This window comes from Homarus americanus, unplaced genomic scaffold, assembly GCF_018991925.1.
Source record: "Homarus americanus isolate GMGI-L3 unplaced genomic scaffold, GMGI_Hamer_2.0 scaffold43075, whole genome shotgun sequence".
In the NCBI taxonomy this organism is placed as follows: domain Eukaryota; kingdom Metazoa; phylum Arthropoda; class Malacostraca; order Decapoda; family Nephropidae; genus Homarus; species Homarus americanus.
The window spans coordinates 709,272-726,563 of NW_024756438.1; the positions used below are offsets into that span (position 1 = coordinate 709,272).

Consider the following 17,292-nt stretch of genomic DNA (forward strand, 5'->3'; position numbering starts at 1 on the left):
CATAGAACTGTTTCCCTCACTCACAACTGACTGAACCTGGACAGAAAACAATGAACGTACACCGACTCCCTTGAGGCATTCATTCCCAAACTTCTGCAGATAATCTCACGAGCTGATTAAAAGTTACAACTCCAGCTGACAAAAATGACACTGACAGAGGCATCCGACACATAACTGAATGCCACCCAAAAAACTGTATTAGGATGATGGTGTTTTGGTAGAGATTAGTTTAGTTTAGGTTAGGTTAGGTTAGGTTAGGTTAGGTTAGGTTAGGTTAGGTTGTGAGGTGTTGGTTATACCCTTGGGGAGACTTAGTTTCACCTCGATATGAAAAGTCTTGGAGAGTTTTAATAGGAGTGGTCTAATGTTGTGGGAAGATGGATGTGTGTGTAGGGTTTTTTTATGGGGAGGCAAGATTATGGTATGAATAGGTGAATGGGTGTGTGGGGGAGGAAGGTGGTGTTGGTTGTGGTGTAACATGACCATGGGGAGACATGAATGGGTGTGGGAGGAAGGTGGTGGCACTGCTGGTGGTGGTGTGCGCGTGTGGAGTATGACACTGGCCGGTACATAAGCCAGTGAGAGCCACACACACAGCTCAGTCTTGCCGGAGCATCCACGGAGGTGCCAGGCGTCGCTCCCCTCTCCTGCCTCTCCCTCACTCCCACACTACCGTAGGAGGTGCCGTCGGGGGAAGACCTTTACGTTACTTCCTCCTACGGCTCTACTGCTACACAGGAATTACTACCTACTATACTTTTGCTTCTTTTAGGATATATTGAAAGTGTTGTTGTTTAAAACATTAAAACAGTGATAGAATTTAGTTACTATATACACTGAAGGGTAGCTAATGCCTCTAAACTAAACAACAACAAGACCTGCCAGTACTGAGCTGGGTGTTGACCACTTAACTCAGCTGGCCACAGACTCATCATGCTTGTGTGAGGCTAAACTTAACCTATGGATTTGAAAATAAAAAAATATCCATATATATTTAAACTCCCATTGTTGATGTCTCTTGTTAAATATTATTAAGCATACGATAAACAAAAGGTGTTTACGGTGAAGTGAAATCATAAACAAAATACTGACACACTTAGGAAAAGAAAATAACATACAAACTCTACTGTACTGTGTTGTTTACCAAGTGACGTAAGCAATTGACCCAACACGTCCTGGTGAGGGAGTTATGTAGGTGAGTACTGATCCCCCCCCGACCCACGTCCTGGTGAGGGAGTTATGTAGGTGAGTACTGATCCCTGACCAGCAGTACTAATTATTTACATTCACAATCTTTCTGTTTTCCATATATATCATTCAATCTTTTACATTTTTTCGACATGTATATAAATATTGTCCTAATCATCCCTCGTGTCAGATAACCCTACAAGCAGAGGTCAAATTCACCAAGGGTACGAATTTCACTAGTACCAATTACAAGCACTATGATATTTGGATACAAGCCCTGGTCTTGTTTCTGTGTCAAATATTTCGTAATTGGTCACGCATGGTTCAATTTACTAATTATCTTTCATTTCACCTCACACACACACACTGTTTACCTGGAGTTAGTACGTCCAGGTGTGTTAACCCGGTTGGCTTATCATATCTTAAATGTGTTATGGTAGTAATTTTTCTTTGGCTTAAACTACTGAAGATATTTAACTCAAACTACATCATTCAGGCATAATTGAGATGATTTATTCAGGTATATACGTGTATATACCTGTTATTAATGGGGTATATTCCAGGTATATATTGTTGTATATATATCAGGGATATTTAACCTCGGCTCAACATATCTCTGGCTCACGAAACCGAACTCAGGATTTACAGTCACCAAATAGTGAGAAAATATCAACATGATCACTCTAAGGTGACTGTATCCTCACTCATAACTCACTATATTAATCTACTTTAGTAAAAAAAAAAATAAGTTCGCTATAGATTTCAATATTTCTATCACCAAACACAATTAATATTACGGCAAAAATGCTTAATGAATTACTATAAAACTTAAGACTAATATTATAGTTTATATATTACGTTCTGGTTAGTGATAGTTCTATAATATGGCCAATGAGTGAATTACGATTATAGAAACTCGCTATAATGTTAGATTTTGACTTTGGTATAATTTTAATATATCTAAAAAAGGTATAATTCGTTAATTTAGGGTAAATATTCCTCTTCATTATCATCATATTTAACCCAGTTGTATTATACGTTATTGATATATTCCGTTATTTACGTAGGACGGAGTAAAGGAAAATTAACTTAAAAAATCAGGAATAACTAATGAAGGAAAAGCGTGAAAAAAACGACAATAAATGACTAGAAAAAACACACACACACACACACACACACACACACACACACACACACACACACACACACACCATTAAGGTACAACTCTCCCACCTGTTGCCCGTACCTGATGACGGGCGAGGTACTGAACACCACATTAGGAAACATATTCACGTTATGGGATTAAATCATATGAGGAAACACACATCAGGAGATAAGTGTTGTGTGTGTTGCCGGCGGAAAACATTACCAAACAAAATATTAAATAATTGTTTTCTTCTTTACGTAAAAAAATATATACAAAAAATATTAGTTATTATATATTACAACCCAATTATAATATTACTTAATGGACTAAAAATATACAATAAATACGGGAAAATAATTGATGAATCCAAACTATTAAAAAAATGTCTAGTATACATATCAAAGAGCAAATCACCACTAGCATGTATGTTCAGTTAATGTACAGTTATTCATACAAACCTATTTATGTGTGAAATTAATTATACGCCGTGTTAGGAGTCATCGTAATGCATATATAATTTAGATAGAATAATTATATGTATATTAGAAGGTCAGAAATTCGTGTTACAGTCTTAGATCAGAGGGCAACCAGGCTGTTCCACCTTCCTTAATCACTGCCATGTTGTTAGAGGAATACAATCAACATAACGATAATATCAATACATTTTAATAGTTAGGTTAGGTTAGATTAGGTTAGATTAGGTTAGATTAGGTTAGATTAGGTTAGATTAGGTTAGATTAGGTTAGGTTAGATTAGGTTAGATTAGGTTAGATTAGGTTAGGTTAGGTTAGGTTAGGTTAGGTTAAGCTATAGTTGTGACCATAGTGAGGAAGGCCCCCCACTGGCTCTCACAACACAGTGTCTATAAACAGTACAAAATATTCCCTGGTCTATAACTTCTCTTCCTCAACATTTATTCCCGGGTTTTGTTTCACATTATACTAACATATAATTACTGAGTATATTTAACAGAGTATAATACCACGTAGTGCTTTGTTATACTACAGGAGATTACAGGCTAGCTTCACGCTGTATCACTCTCTAGTTAAAACAAATGGCAGCATAATTACTGTCCTTCACTGGTGTATCCTGCTTGAGATACTCTCCTCAACTCACCTCCACCTGTGAGAGAAACATTACGACTATGTTGTTGAATTTATATATTGACTTATCCTAATATAACCTAACCTAACCTGAATTAACCGAATTTAACCTAACTTAACGTAATCTAATATAAGTTAACGCAACATATCTTAACCTAATTTAACCTAACATGACATAACCTAATGTAACCTCTAACTTCACGTAACGTAATATAACCTTAATATAATGGATAAATTCTATTATTTCTTACTGCAGGTCTCGTGTGTGTATGTGTGTGTGTGTGTGTATGTGTGTGTGTGTGTGTGTGTGTGTGTGTGTGTGTGTGTGTGTGTGTGTGTGTGTGTGTGTGTGTGTGTGTGTGTGTGTGTGTGTGTGTGTGTGTGTGTGTGTGTGTGTGTGTGTGTGTTGGTTGATGGGAGTTTATGAAGACTGAGACTGATGAGATGCAAATATAAGAGGGAGTTGCCACCACTGTTAGGGGGAGGGGGAGGGGGGGAGGAGGGGAGGATGAAGGAGGATGGAGTGAGGAAGGAGGATTAGGGAGGGTGAGGGAGGGGTAAGGGGGGTGAGGTGAGGGAGAGGTAAGGGAGAGGAGGTAAGGGAGGTGGTGGATGACATATAACTTTAGCTTCTGAATAAAAACAAATTTACTATGAATGAATGAATGACGATCCTAAGCTATATAATAAACCCACTGCCTCAGAGAAGAGTCATTCACTAACACCTGTAATTAGCAAGACATTATCACTCTACCTGTATATCACTTTCCTCCCTCCCTCATGTCTGTTCCACTTCCCTTACCTCTCTCCCTCCCTCTTGTCCTTATCACCCGTTCTTTCCGCTCTCCCTTCCGTTCTCCACCTCTCTCTCTCTCTCTCTCTCTCTCTCTCTCTCTCTCTCTCTCTCTCTCAATAGGTTTTAATAGAATTCAATAGCTTCCAATCGGTTTTAACAGGTACCAATAGCAGGTCGCAGCGCCATGGTCTGAGAAATTAATTAATATCAGAAAATTTACCTGAGCTGTTCTGTGGTTCGGACATACCAAACTGGGAATCTCAGAAAAAAGTATACAAACTTTCTTATAGACTTTATGAGAATATGTCTACATTTTTCTGAGACACAATAATCTCTATAGACACTGTTCCTATGGGGTAATCGTGCCTATGGACCTACTTTCACTTTTATATCGATAAGAGGATAAATTTTAAGACCGTAGATAAACACGATAGAACACATGCCTTGCCTCCAACACCTCTCGAGACTAAGAAGAAACTCCCTCTAAATATTTGACTTTATCACAAACATCTCAACACCTCCAACACCTCTCGAGACTAAGAAGAAACTCCCTCTAAATATTTGACTTTATCACAAACATCTCAACACCGAGGCAGCTTCCCGCTATGTATTAGAGACACGAGTGAGACTTTGCCCTAATTCATCATACACCGAAGAGCCAGACGTGTTTGGGTGTTTTTTTTCATTTTTTCGTTTTCGTGAGAGAATGTCGTGGAGTTTACACCTGTTGGGAGTCCACGTTACCATGTTATTCTGTTGAGGTGGTTAGTAAGAGGTGAGAGGAGGAGAAAGGAAGATAGAGGAAGTAGGAAGAGGATATAGGAAGAAAGAGAACGTTGAGGAGGAGGAGGAAGGAAGATTGAAGGAAGAAGGAGGGAAGAAAGCAAAGGAATCAGGAAGAAAACAGAATAAACAGGATGAGGGTAAAGAAGGAGGGAAAAAGGAAGGTGGTAAAAGGAGGTGAAGAAAGAAAGGAAGAAAGGAAGCCAAATGAAGAAAGGGGGAGGAGAAAAGTGGCAGGAAGATAGACAACGGAGGAGGAAGAAGTAAGGAGGAGAAAATGAAAGAAGAAAGAAAGGAGGAGGAGGAGGTGGAAGAGGAAGATCTTGACAGGTGTAGGAAGGATCAGGTGGATGGAAAGATGTCTCATGTTGTGATTAATTACCAGCGGAATGTTATGAACGGTCGTGTGTGTGTGTGTGTGACTAGCCAAAGAGTCCACTAAAATTACTAAATCAACATAAATACGACTGCTGTCCTGTCACCCCTCAACACAACACAACACAGGAGATATAACAACATGTCCACACTAGTCAGCCCTCTCTACCATTTCTACACGAGAATGATAACAAACTTCAGATAAAAGTCTCCATCAATTTAGCCAAACCTCTAGTAGTGTTCAGAGGCGTTAGTTTCTTAATATAACCTCATGAGAGTGAGTTTCCCATATTGTTGTTTTAAGGACAGATAATATGAACGGAAATCACACTGTTGTTATAATCTTGTCAGCAAAGTTTGGGAAAGGGATTTTATTAGCTTTTTTTAGCTTAGTGTTGAAATGTTAAATCAGACTTAAGAAAAATCAATGATAGTATTTATCGGTGGTGGTGGTGTGTGTGTGTGTGTGTGTGTGTGTGTGTGTGTGTGTGTGTGTGTGTGTGTATAAGTTTGTGTGTGTACGTGTGTATTAACGTCAAGATTCATGGGTCACCTGACAGGGCTCTAGGTTCTACAAGACGACCACACACATCACGGTAATATCCAGTCTGGCCGTACCATCCACACGCCCACCAGGAAATAGCCGGTAATATGTTGGCTGTCGGAGCCTTTTGTATGTAAACAATGCATCTCTGCCAGAAGTCCAATGAATTTTTTTTTAACATGGGTGGAGAGACGATGATGGCAGCAGCAGTGACCTCATGTAAATCTCCTGACTAACTTAAAACATTATCTTTTTCTTTACTGATAACTATTGAACCACATAACGGATATAAACACGTAAAAAAAAAGTAATTAATACCATAATTACGTAATTCAGGTAATGGCCACGGGAGTCATATCATTTATAGATTAATCGTTTATACCAATTACATTAATGTCATGCACACGAGGAATGTTTGCAATATCGCTAAGTTGCACCGACTAATTACCCTCTGTTGCATGATATAATGGAAAAAAAAACCCTGCAACTTTCATCAAACTTTAATTATATTTTCCCTCAAAGATGTATTGTAATATATGCAACCACGATGACAAACTATTAAAATAATGGAAAAGAATCAATCTATCGCGTCTCACCTCCTTCACCCCACCACCTGTCATAGTGTATATAATTTGGTCTGTCAATGTTGTGTTTCTGTCCATTACTGAAGTATCTGTCTAATGCATACTGGACCTATTACTTATACTGACCCTATTATCATTACTGTCTTTATCTCTGACAGTCTGATTCCATGACAGTCTGATTCCATGACAGTCTGATCCCCTGACAGTCTGATCCCATGACAGTCTGATCCCATGACAGTCTGATCCTCTGACAGTCTGATTCCATGACAGTCTGATCCCATGACAGTCTGATTCCATGACAGTCTGATCCCATGACAGTCTGATTCCATGACAGTCTGATCCCATGACAGTCTGATTCCATGACAGTCTGATTCCATGACAGTCTGATCCCCTGACAGTCTGATCCTCTGACAGTCTGATTCCATGACAGTCTGATCCCATGACAGTCTGATCCCATGACAGTCTGTACCTCTGACAATCATCCTCCACCATTAAATAATTAGCGACTGGTATCCAATCCATCAGGTAAATGCTAATACGATCAGTTTATTAATGAGTGAAATATTGGATCACACACACACACACACACACACACACACACACACACACACACACACACACACACACACACACACACACACACACACACTATCCCTATATATCTTACACCAAAAAATTAATTAATAAAACCCATGACACATACCTGGTCACCTGGTCTGACTAAGTGGCCAGGTATTCGCCGGGAGTTGCAGACAGAGTCACACTTCTTCACAAAACGAGGCGAGGATTACACCTTGTGAACCCTGAGGAAAGAAAGTAAAATAAAAAAGATTAATTTAGCGAACAATAAATGAATAGGTAGGTAGGTAGGTAGGTAGGTAGGTAGGTAGGTAGGTAGGTAGGTAGGTAGGTAGGTAGGTGGTAGGTGGGTAGGTGGTGGGTGGTAGGTAGGTAGGTAGGTAGGTAGGTAGGTTAGGTAGGTAGGTAGGTAGGTAGGTAGGTAGGTAGGTAGGTAGGTAGGTAGGTAGGTAGGTAGATGTTTTTGTATTGAACATTTAAACTTTAAATAAATTATTCATTTTATTTTAATCTCTAGGAAATTAATTAAGGTGAGAGTTTAACCACCAGCTGTTTTACCTGCCTTAACTTTATTCCTGTTCACCTGTTGTGTCCTTAAGTCTTGTTTACTCTACTCTCGTCTGTCTGTCTGTCTGTCTGTCTGTTCGTTTATCTGTCTGTCTGTCTGTCTGTCTGTTTGTTTACCTGTCTGTCTGTCTGGCTGTATGGCTTTCTGTCTGCCTGTCTCTCTGTCCTCCCTCCCATGATCTTCCTCTCTCCTCTGTCTTCCTCCCTCCCATTATCTTCCTCCCTCCCATCACCTTCCTCCCTCCCATTATCTTCCTCCCTCTTGTAGTCTTCCTCCCTCCCATTTTCTACGAGTACTATATTTTTTTGTTTCATTTTCTTTCTCTCTCTCTTACTCAGAACTCAACAAACTCTCTTCAAAGTTCTCCCATCATTCTTTCTCACTGCTTTTTGCCTCCTCCTCACCTCTCTCTCTCTCTCTCTCTCTCTCTCTCTCTCTCTCTCTCTCTCTCTGTGTGTGTGCTGCGGTTATCTCTCAAACTTTTGCATTCATATCTCTTAACGCTATGATATCAGGGTCCATTTCTCACAGCTGCGGCGGTATTTTACGGATACTAATTCAAAATTCCGCCTCCTTCTGCTGGTTATTGTTATTTATTGGTAACTATTCAGGCATAAATAACAGTTACTGCCAAGCAACATTTTCACTTTAACGGTTTTGGGAATTGAGGCCAAATTTTTTTATGGGAGATCCTCGTTTCACTTACAACCATAACAGGCAAGTCTCAGGCTGTTCCCCTCCTCCTTAGCACCACCCTGGCCGTCTTAGTGGCTCAGCTGGTGACATCAAGACCTCAATACACGTTTTCTTTCACAACCTAACCTAACCTCTCAAAAAATAACCTAGCCTAACAAAACTTATCCTAACTTAACCTAATTTAACATAATTGAACATAGCAAAGCATAACAAGGACTAACTTAACCTAACCTATGTATGTATGTAGCAATAAATATAACCCCTTATCTCAGTACCTGGTATAGTTATGACCAGAGGAGGAAAGGTTGTTACTCACGCCAGAGAAGTTGACACAATCAGTCGAATTTATACCGGCGCCGTCTGACCACTTACCCCAGACTGTAATTCCTTTCACGAACACACACACATATATACATACAGATACTCCTCTACATCACACTGCTTAGTAAGCTTTCTGGATTTTCTGCACAAAAACCTGCAGAAACGTAAGACATCACTGGCCTTTGACCTTGTTGATCACTGCACTGTTATCAACAACGCCATTGCACTAGGGCTGCCCACCAACCTGGTCTCATGGCTCACTGATTTCTTGAGTGGACGTCGTCAGGCAGTGAGGTATCAGAGCTCGGTCTCCTCATTCCAACACCTCACCTGCGGTGTTCCCCAGGGGACCAAGATGGAACCACTGTGCTTCCTCATCCTGATCAACGACGCTCCATCGGACACTCCTCACAGGGGGAAGTACGTGGATGACTGCACTGTGGGGGTTTCAGTGGACAACACCGCACCAGACTACTCATCGCTACAAGGCACCCTGGACAGGCTACAGGCATGGACTATAGAGAACAAGGTCACCATGAACCACACCAAAACCGTAGTCATGCACATCAATACCACCACCACTCCAGTGCAAGCCCCAGCAGTCACAGTGGGTGCCCATCCTCTCCAGCTGGTGCAGTCTGCCAAACTCCTGGGTGTAACTATGGACAACAAACTGGACTGGAAGGCCCATGTAAATGACACAGTCAAGGCAGCCTCGTACCGTCTCTACATGCTACGACGACTTTGGTCACTTGGGGCACCCACGCCAGAGCTGAGGACCATCTACAACGCCTTTATTCTCCCCAAACTAACGTATGCGTCACCAGCCTGGTCGTCTTCTCTCAACTCCACCCAACAAAGTCGGCTAGAGAAGGTACAGAAAAGGGACTGCAGAATCATGCTCGGCGCAGAATACTCCGGCTACATCAACGCTCTCTCCACCCTGGAAATGCCATCCCTCAGTGACCTCCACCACCAAGCACCGGAAAGGTTTGGGAGCCAACTAATGCACCACCCTCGTCATCGCCACCTCTTGCCACCGGCCGCCCCCCCACCCACCTCGCGCAGTCCGCCACTACAACAATATTCAGCCCATAAGAGCCCGATAGATATAAGAATAGCACCATCCCATCTATTGTTAAAATAATAAACAACTCCTGATTTATGTACTGTACAGCCCTGTAAATGTATTCAACGCACAGTATATCATTATGTCTAAATCAAATGTAAGTCTGTATAATTTCAGCCACCGGCTGCAACTCTATTAATAAACCGTTTATTATTATTATTATTATTATTATTATTTATACTCATACACATCCATACACTCACACTTATACAGAAACACATATTCATATGGACACATACACACTCAAAAACTCATATAAACACTCATCTGCTCATATACACACTCATACATACAATCATGTACACTCAGCCACACACACACGTCGATAGTCATTTGTTTTTCCACCAATCTCCTCACCTGTCGATGATCTGTAAACATCTATTGATCTCAGAGTTGGATCACCAGTTTAGAAAGTCTCAACACCAAGTACAAGTATCTGTAATGTTTACCTTTTGGTATAACATAAACAACGACATATTTCACTGTATCATGACACTTTAAGCCTAAAATAAGAATTAATATTATAGTTTCAGCGCCAGATTAACCAAAATACTTTCATGAGACAGTCAATCAGAGCGGCTTTCATAGACCTTTGATGATGTAATAAAAATACCTGTAAGACCCTCACTAAGTAGCAATAAGACGACAGACATACACACAAACAGGTGCAACCACAAAATTAGTGTATGATCACACCTGGGGGAGTCCTCGCGAAGTAAAACATACAAATTAGAACTTTGATTGCATGTGGGCATTTCCTGGTCCTCCCCCCTCCCCCCTCCCTCAAATGTTCACCACTCATCAAATAAGAATTATCACGAGGTGTGAGTGTGAGGCGACGCTGCTTTACCACATGATGAAGTAGTGGCGGGGGTTGTGAGTTAGCAGACACACACACACACACACACACACACACACACACACACACACACACACACACACACACACACACACACACACACACAGTACACAGGTGCACACAATACTCAGGTGAGATATATTCAGAAGGATTATTTAGGCTGACAGGTATATGAGAAATTATGTAGATGAATGTAGTAAAGTAGAGTAAATTATAAACACAGGAGGAGTGTGTAGAGGCTCTCTCTCTCTCTCCTTTATAGCCATCTTACACAAAACAAATTCATAAGACTGTTTTTTATATATCATCAATACTTAACGAGAAATTTAATCCACTATCTATAAACTAAATGTGTACTGTACTAAATAAATAAATAAAATAAATAAAAAACTACAAAATTGGTTAAAAAAAATATAAATATAATTCTATCTTCCGAAATTGTGTCCCGTCTCAGCCATTGAAGGAGCCGCTGTATAAGAGACCAAAAGTAAACACACTGAGTCCTCATCCTGGTTAAAAAAAATATAAATATAATTCTATCTTCCGAAATTGTGTCCCGTCTCAGCCATTGAAGGAGCCGCTGTATAAGAGACCAAAAGTAAACACACTGAGTCCTCATCCTCGGGGTAACATCAGTGGTTATGTTTTCCTCGGGTATATATATCACTCTAAAAGCTCCTTTCAATACCATATAGAGATGATCTAGAATGTTTAATTTAGAGTAGGAATTTAAACATTATTGATTGTCGTGGTTTGTTACATTCTTGACCCTATTTTTTCTTGCCTCCTCCCTGACAGTGTTGATAACAGTCTCTCATCAGTTGTATGTTTAGGTGGGGCCTATTGGCTGGTGAGGAGGCCTGGAGGTGACGGGATGGGACCTCTCCCCCCCCCCCCCCCATCAAGACCAATATCCAGAACCCCAGCTTAATTTGAGAAGCTTTTATATCAGCTTAATCTTATAGAGGCATAATAAGCTTCTACCCTGACCCCTCTGTGATGTATATAATTTACTGTATAAGATTACATGGTCGCTGACCCTCCCCTCCCTCGTTCACTGTCGTTTGAGTATTTTCAGATTTAGTAGTAGTAGTAGTAGTAGTAGTAGTAGTAGTAGTAGTAGTAGTAGTATCTTAGATCACCTGATTATTAAACACCCTAACCTAACCTAAACTAGTCCTCCAGGTAGAGTTAGTTAGGGTACTATGTCTTCAGGTGAGCCATAATTATTATAACACACACACACACATACACACACACACACACATCTCAATTTTGTGCTACGTCTCAATTGGCCTGATGTGTACATTATATGTGCGTGAGTGTGTATTTGTGTGCGATACAAAGCTGTGAACGTCCACAAGCTGTCTCGTTAAAGGACCTAAATACACTTGAGAAATTTTATACGTGGGTAAGAATGAAGATAATCCCTCTCTGGCAACTGGAGGACATAAATAAAGGCCTGAGTTCACCAGTAGGAGGAGAAGTTGGCAGCGAACACTTGGCAGCATGTCAGTTACCGCCCAGACACCAGAGAGAGAGGTTGTGTACTTTGTCTCTTCTTGATAGATGGATTATATCAGAGGTCGTCGTATTAAAGGGGTTAAGTCATCGTTCTGAAGGGGTTAAGTCATGGTTCTGAAGGGGTTAAGTCATGGTTCTGAAGGGGTTAAGTCATGGTTCTGAAGGGATAATTCATCGTTCTGAAGGGGTTAAGTCATCGTTCTGAAGGGGTTAAGTCACCGTTCTGAAGGGGTTAAGTCACCGTTCTGAAGGGGTTAAGTCATCGTTCTGAAGGGGTTAAGTCATCATCCTCAAGGGGTTAAGTCACCGTTCTGAAGGGGTTAAGTCACCGTTCTGAAGGGGTTAAGTCATCGTTCTGAAGGGGTTAAGTCATCGTTCTGAAGGGGTTAAGGAGTCCTTAGTTCTGAAGGGTTAAGTGGTTCTGAAGAATTAAGTCATGGTTCTGGAAGGAGTTGCGTCGCATGGTTCCTGAAGGGGTTAAATCATCGTTCTGAAGGGGTTAAGTCATGGTTCTGAGAGGTTGATATCGTTCTGAGGGGTTAAATCATCGTTCTGAAGGTTAAGTCATGGTTCTGAAGGGGTTAAGTCATGGTTCTGGAAGGGGTTAAGTCATCGTTCTGAAGGGTTAAGTCATCCGTTCTGAAGGGTTAAGTCAGCACTCAGGTAATGGCTGTAGAATGTCAGTGAATGTTGTGGTGTTCCTCTTGCCAGAATTTTAATTAAAGGCGAGGAAAGTTAATTAGTGTTACCTGGGTGTGTTGTGGGGGTGTGAGGGGTGGGGGTGTAGGGGTGGGGTGTGGGGTGGGGGTGTAAGGGGTGGAGGGGTGGGGGTGAAGTCGGAGGAGTGGTGGAGGGTATGGGAGGGGCGATGGGGGTATGTAAGGGGCGATGAGGGTATGTAAGGGGCGATGGGGGTATGTAAGGGGTGGTGGGCAGTATGGGAGGGTGGTGATGGGGGTGGGAAGGGTTGTGGAGGATATGGGAGGGGTGGTGAAGACGGGAAAGAAGTGATGCTATTATTGTAGTTTCGGACATTTTTTTCTGAATTAAAAACTAATGTCCTCAATTACACACACACACACACACACACACACACACACACACACACACACACACACACACACACACACACACACACACACACACACACACACACACACACACACACACACACACACACACACACACACACACACACACACACACACACACACACACACACACACACACACTGTTCGACACCACAACCGCATCCAGCCCATACGAGCACGAACTGATCGCTACAAGAACAGCCCAGTCCCAACCATTGTAAAAATTATCAATAACTTGTAATCAACCAGTGTATTCACTCCTAGTAAATCTTCCTTTTTACACCATCACTGTGTTGAAATGCCCTGTAGTATAACCTTCTCCCCACCTAATTTTTATATATCATATTGGTATCACTTATGTTACTTGTATATTATTTGTAAATCAAGAGACCCATTCCCCAATTATGTAACTGTATAATTCCAGCCTTCCGGCTGCCATGCTCTTTCAATAAACCGTTAATTATTATTATTATTATTATTATTTTACACACACACACACACACACACACACACAGACACATACACACACACACACACTCACGTTCTTAATGGATAAAACTTTTACACTTAGACACTTTGTTAAGGTGAAGTTGAAAGTTGAAGCTGAGTTGTGAACTACTGCAGCCTCCCTCCCTTTTACCTGTTGCAAGGAACCAACACACCCACTACAACCTCCTCCCGTTCACCTGTTGCAAGGAACCTACACACCCACTACAACCTCCTCCCGTTCACCTGTTGCAAGGAACCAACACACCCACTACAACCTCCTCCCGTTCACCTGTTGCAAGGAACCAACACACCCACTACAACCTCCTCCCGTTCACCTGTTGCAAGGAACCAACACACCCACTACAACCTCCCACCCGTTCACCTGTTGCGTGTTTCTGTTAACGTGTTGTGATGAACGAGGAGAGATTAGCTCACACGCCCGGGAGAATCTTACCAACTTTTAAGTAAGACCAGGATAGGATTGAGGAGAGGTCCTTAGGAGAAGTTGTGAGACCCTCGCTTATCCTACACCTAACGGGGAAGGATTTGGCGGGAATTTGAGACACTGGTGATGTAGTATAGTTTGCTGAGGAGGGAAGAGGAGGGGGAGAGGAGGGGGAGAGGAGGGGGGAGAATTTAATGCTGGTGCTCCGGGTATTTGTCAGGATCTGTGAACAATTCCAGAGAGAATTTACAAGATTTTGTTCTGAGGGAGAGGGGCTAAGGGGAGGGGGTAGAGGGAGGAAGAGGAGGAGGAGGTAGGGAAGGAAGAGAGAGGAGAGGAGGTGATAGGGGAGGAAGAGAGAGGAGAGGAGGTGATAGGGGAGGAAGAGGGGCAGAAGAGGGACATAGACTCACACACAAGAGTAGGTAAAATTATTCAGTGATCACAACCAGATATATTACAGAGCCTCTAAGTCTCTCAACGCTTGATGTACAAGTGTTTATCGACTCCACATTATGATGGATGTGAGCATGGCGGGTGTATAGACATGTTCTGAAGGGTTTACTACCAAAGAGATTATCTCGTTCGATCTCATGGCACTCTCAGATCACTCGGGTGGGGAAGTGGTGGATGTTGAGTGAAATGCCGCCCTACACACTGCCTCCTTTAGTATTGAAGGCTCCTAAAGGCTACTGAAGGCTACTGAAGGCTACTGAAGGGTACTGAAGGCTACTAAATGCTTCTGAAGGCTCCTGAAGGCTATTGAACGCTCCTACACGTTCCTAAACGCTACTGAACACTACTAAAGCCTTCGAATACATGTACTTTAACCAAGCTCTCACTCACAGGTACTCATAGAATCCAATTTAACTTACATTTTTGTTTTCACTCTAATCAGGTTGTCTTTGAAGTAACGTTTTTCAATGGCCAGTGTTAATTTTTTTTTTTCACGTAGCGATATCGGATTCGACATTTTTTTTCTCGTGTTACTGTGATATTTACTTTTTCCTATGCACTAGCGGGTCACAGACACGAGGACGGTAGTAATTTAATAAAGGAATTTTTTAATATGTATGCCTCGTATGTTCTGTTGCCATTTTTTGGGGATATTCAATTGGGGAAATGTTTTGACGAATTATTTGAAGTGTTGTGTGGTCAATCAGGAACACTAAATATAGTTATAAAGCAAATTCCTATCATCTAAAGATTAACCACCCTAAAACTAACCTAATCTAACCTAATCTAACCAAAATATTAATCCCCAAAGTGACGATAAAGATAGTTAACTAGGGTGTCTAATCTTCAGGTGACTCTTCTCCACACTAAAAAAAAAATACTAAAAAATTGTACCAATGACGTTTAACTAAATGTATTCAGCGGTTCGCCTTTTAGCATGACTCAAAGGTAAACTCAGTCTACAGGAAACACAAACATGTATCGGACGTGTTTGGTTTGTTTGTTTAGCTTTAACTGTTATAAAAGGTTGTGTTTGGGTTTTAGGGAAATTAATGTATAAAAACAACAACAAAAAAGGAAAAACAAACTGAAAACAAACAATGGTATGGATCAACAAAGTTTGGATGTGGGGGATTTATGTGTGTTTGTGTGTGTGTGTTTGTGATTGTTTGTGATTGTTTTACTGGTGGATAAGCTCTCTCTCTCTCTCTCTCTCTCTCTCTCTCTCTCTCTCATATCACACACACACATCACCTGGGTATCAGCTGTCTCCATCTAGCTGGTGACAGGTGACTCATCAGACACATGATTGATACTCAGTTCACACACACACACACACACACACACACACACACACACACACACACACACAGTAATGCCATGAGGAGGGAACAAGACAAAGGCCATTATTACGTTGTAGTTCATCTTATTTCTCTATTTCACTTTCGTTTTCAAGTTATATTGTGATTATTATTGTCTCTCTTTCCATCTCCTTCTTCTCTTTCGTTTATTTCTCGTTATTTTTTACTCTCACACGTCCCTCTCACTCAGTCCTCTTCTTCCTCCTCCTCCTCCTCTCCTCTTCCTCATCTTACTCTTCCTTCCCTTCCACCACATCCTCTTCCGTCTCTTCCTACTCGACTTCCCCCTTCGCCTTTTCCCCCCTCCATCTCCTCCGCCATCTCTTCCTTCTCCTCTCCTCTCCTCTTCATCCTCCTCCTCTTCTTCCTTCGCCTACTGGTTCTCTCCTCTACCACACTTGCTCCTCCCCGGCCTCTCCCACCTCACCTCTTTCCTCCTCCTCCCCATCCTCCTCCTCCTCCCCATCCTCCTCCTCCCCATCCTCTTCCGCCTCCTCCTCCTCCTCCTCCCGTGTCCCCAGATGGCAATATGTCACACGTTCAACACCAAGAACGTGACATCACCAAGCACTGCCTGATCACCCGCACCTGTTGAGACGGTGACCTGTGTTCTGGCTCCTGCTGGTGTTGTCAAAGGTGATGATAGTGGTGATGATAGTGATGGTGTAGTGTGGTGTTGATGTGGTGGTGCAGTGATGGTGATCGTCGTGGTGGTGTGGTGATGGTATGATGTGGTGTGGTAGTGATTGTGGTGGTGTGGTGTTGGTGATTGGTGGTGGTGGTGGTGTTAATGATAGCAGGGGTAAAAACCAATGCTAATAACGAATGATGATGTCAATGACGGGAGGTACTAGTGGTGATGTCAGTGGTGTTAGTGGTGATGTCAGTGGTATTAGTGGTGTTAGTGGTGTTAGTGGTGATGTCAGTGGTGTTAGTGGTGGCAGCAATTTATTTTTAACATGCAAATCGCTTCCTACCAAGACCCACCAACTATTGAGTAACCTTCTCTCTCAAACCTCGCCTCCTCCACGACACCTTCTGCATCATTAAACTAAGATCCCTTCTTCAGGAGCCGCTACGGGAGGGACGCTCAGGCAAAGCTCTTCGGGGTAATGGTGTGGAACAATAATAACAACAACAACAACAACAACAACGACATAAACAACAAAACAAAACAAAAACAACAACAAATAAAAGAGAGTTAAAGAAAAAACAATAAAACGGTTTATAAAAGAACATAATAATAATAATATA

General features: G+C 41.8%; 1 protein-coding gene across 5 annotated transcripts in view; it reads left to right on the forward strand.

Annotated features, from left to right (window-relative positions):
* The first annotated feature begins 590 nt into the window (after positions 1-590).
* The window catches only part of LOC121856789 (dopamine receptor 4-like), a 58,584-nt gene continuing 41,882 nt past the window's right edge, over positions 591-17,292 (forward strand). Inside the window, exons 1-2 of one of the 5 annotated variants that reach the window (XM_042352489.1) lie at positions 621-674; positions 1,037-1,195. The gene's annotated coding sequence lies outside the window, so the exon portion shown is untranslated. Of the gene's footprint in view, positions 1,246-17,292 lie in introns of all 5 variants that reach the window. The other 4 variants (XM_042352485.1, XM_042352486.1, XM_042352490.1 and 1 more) reach the window with 4 other exon arrangements.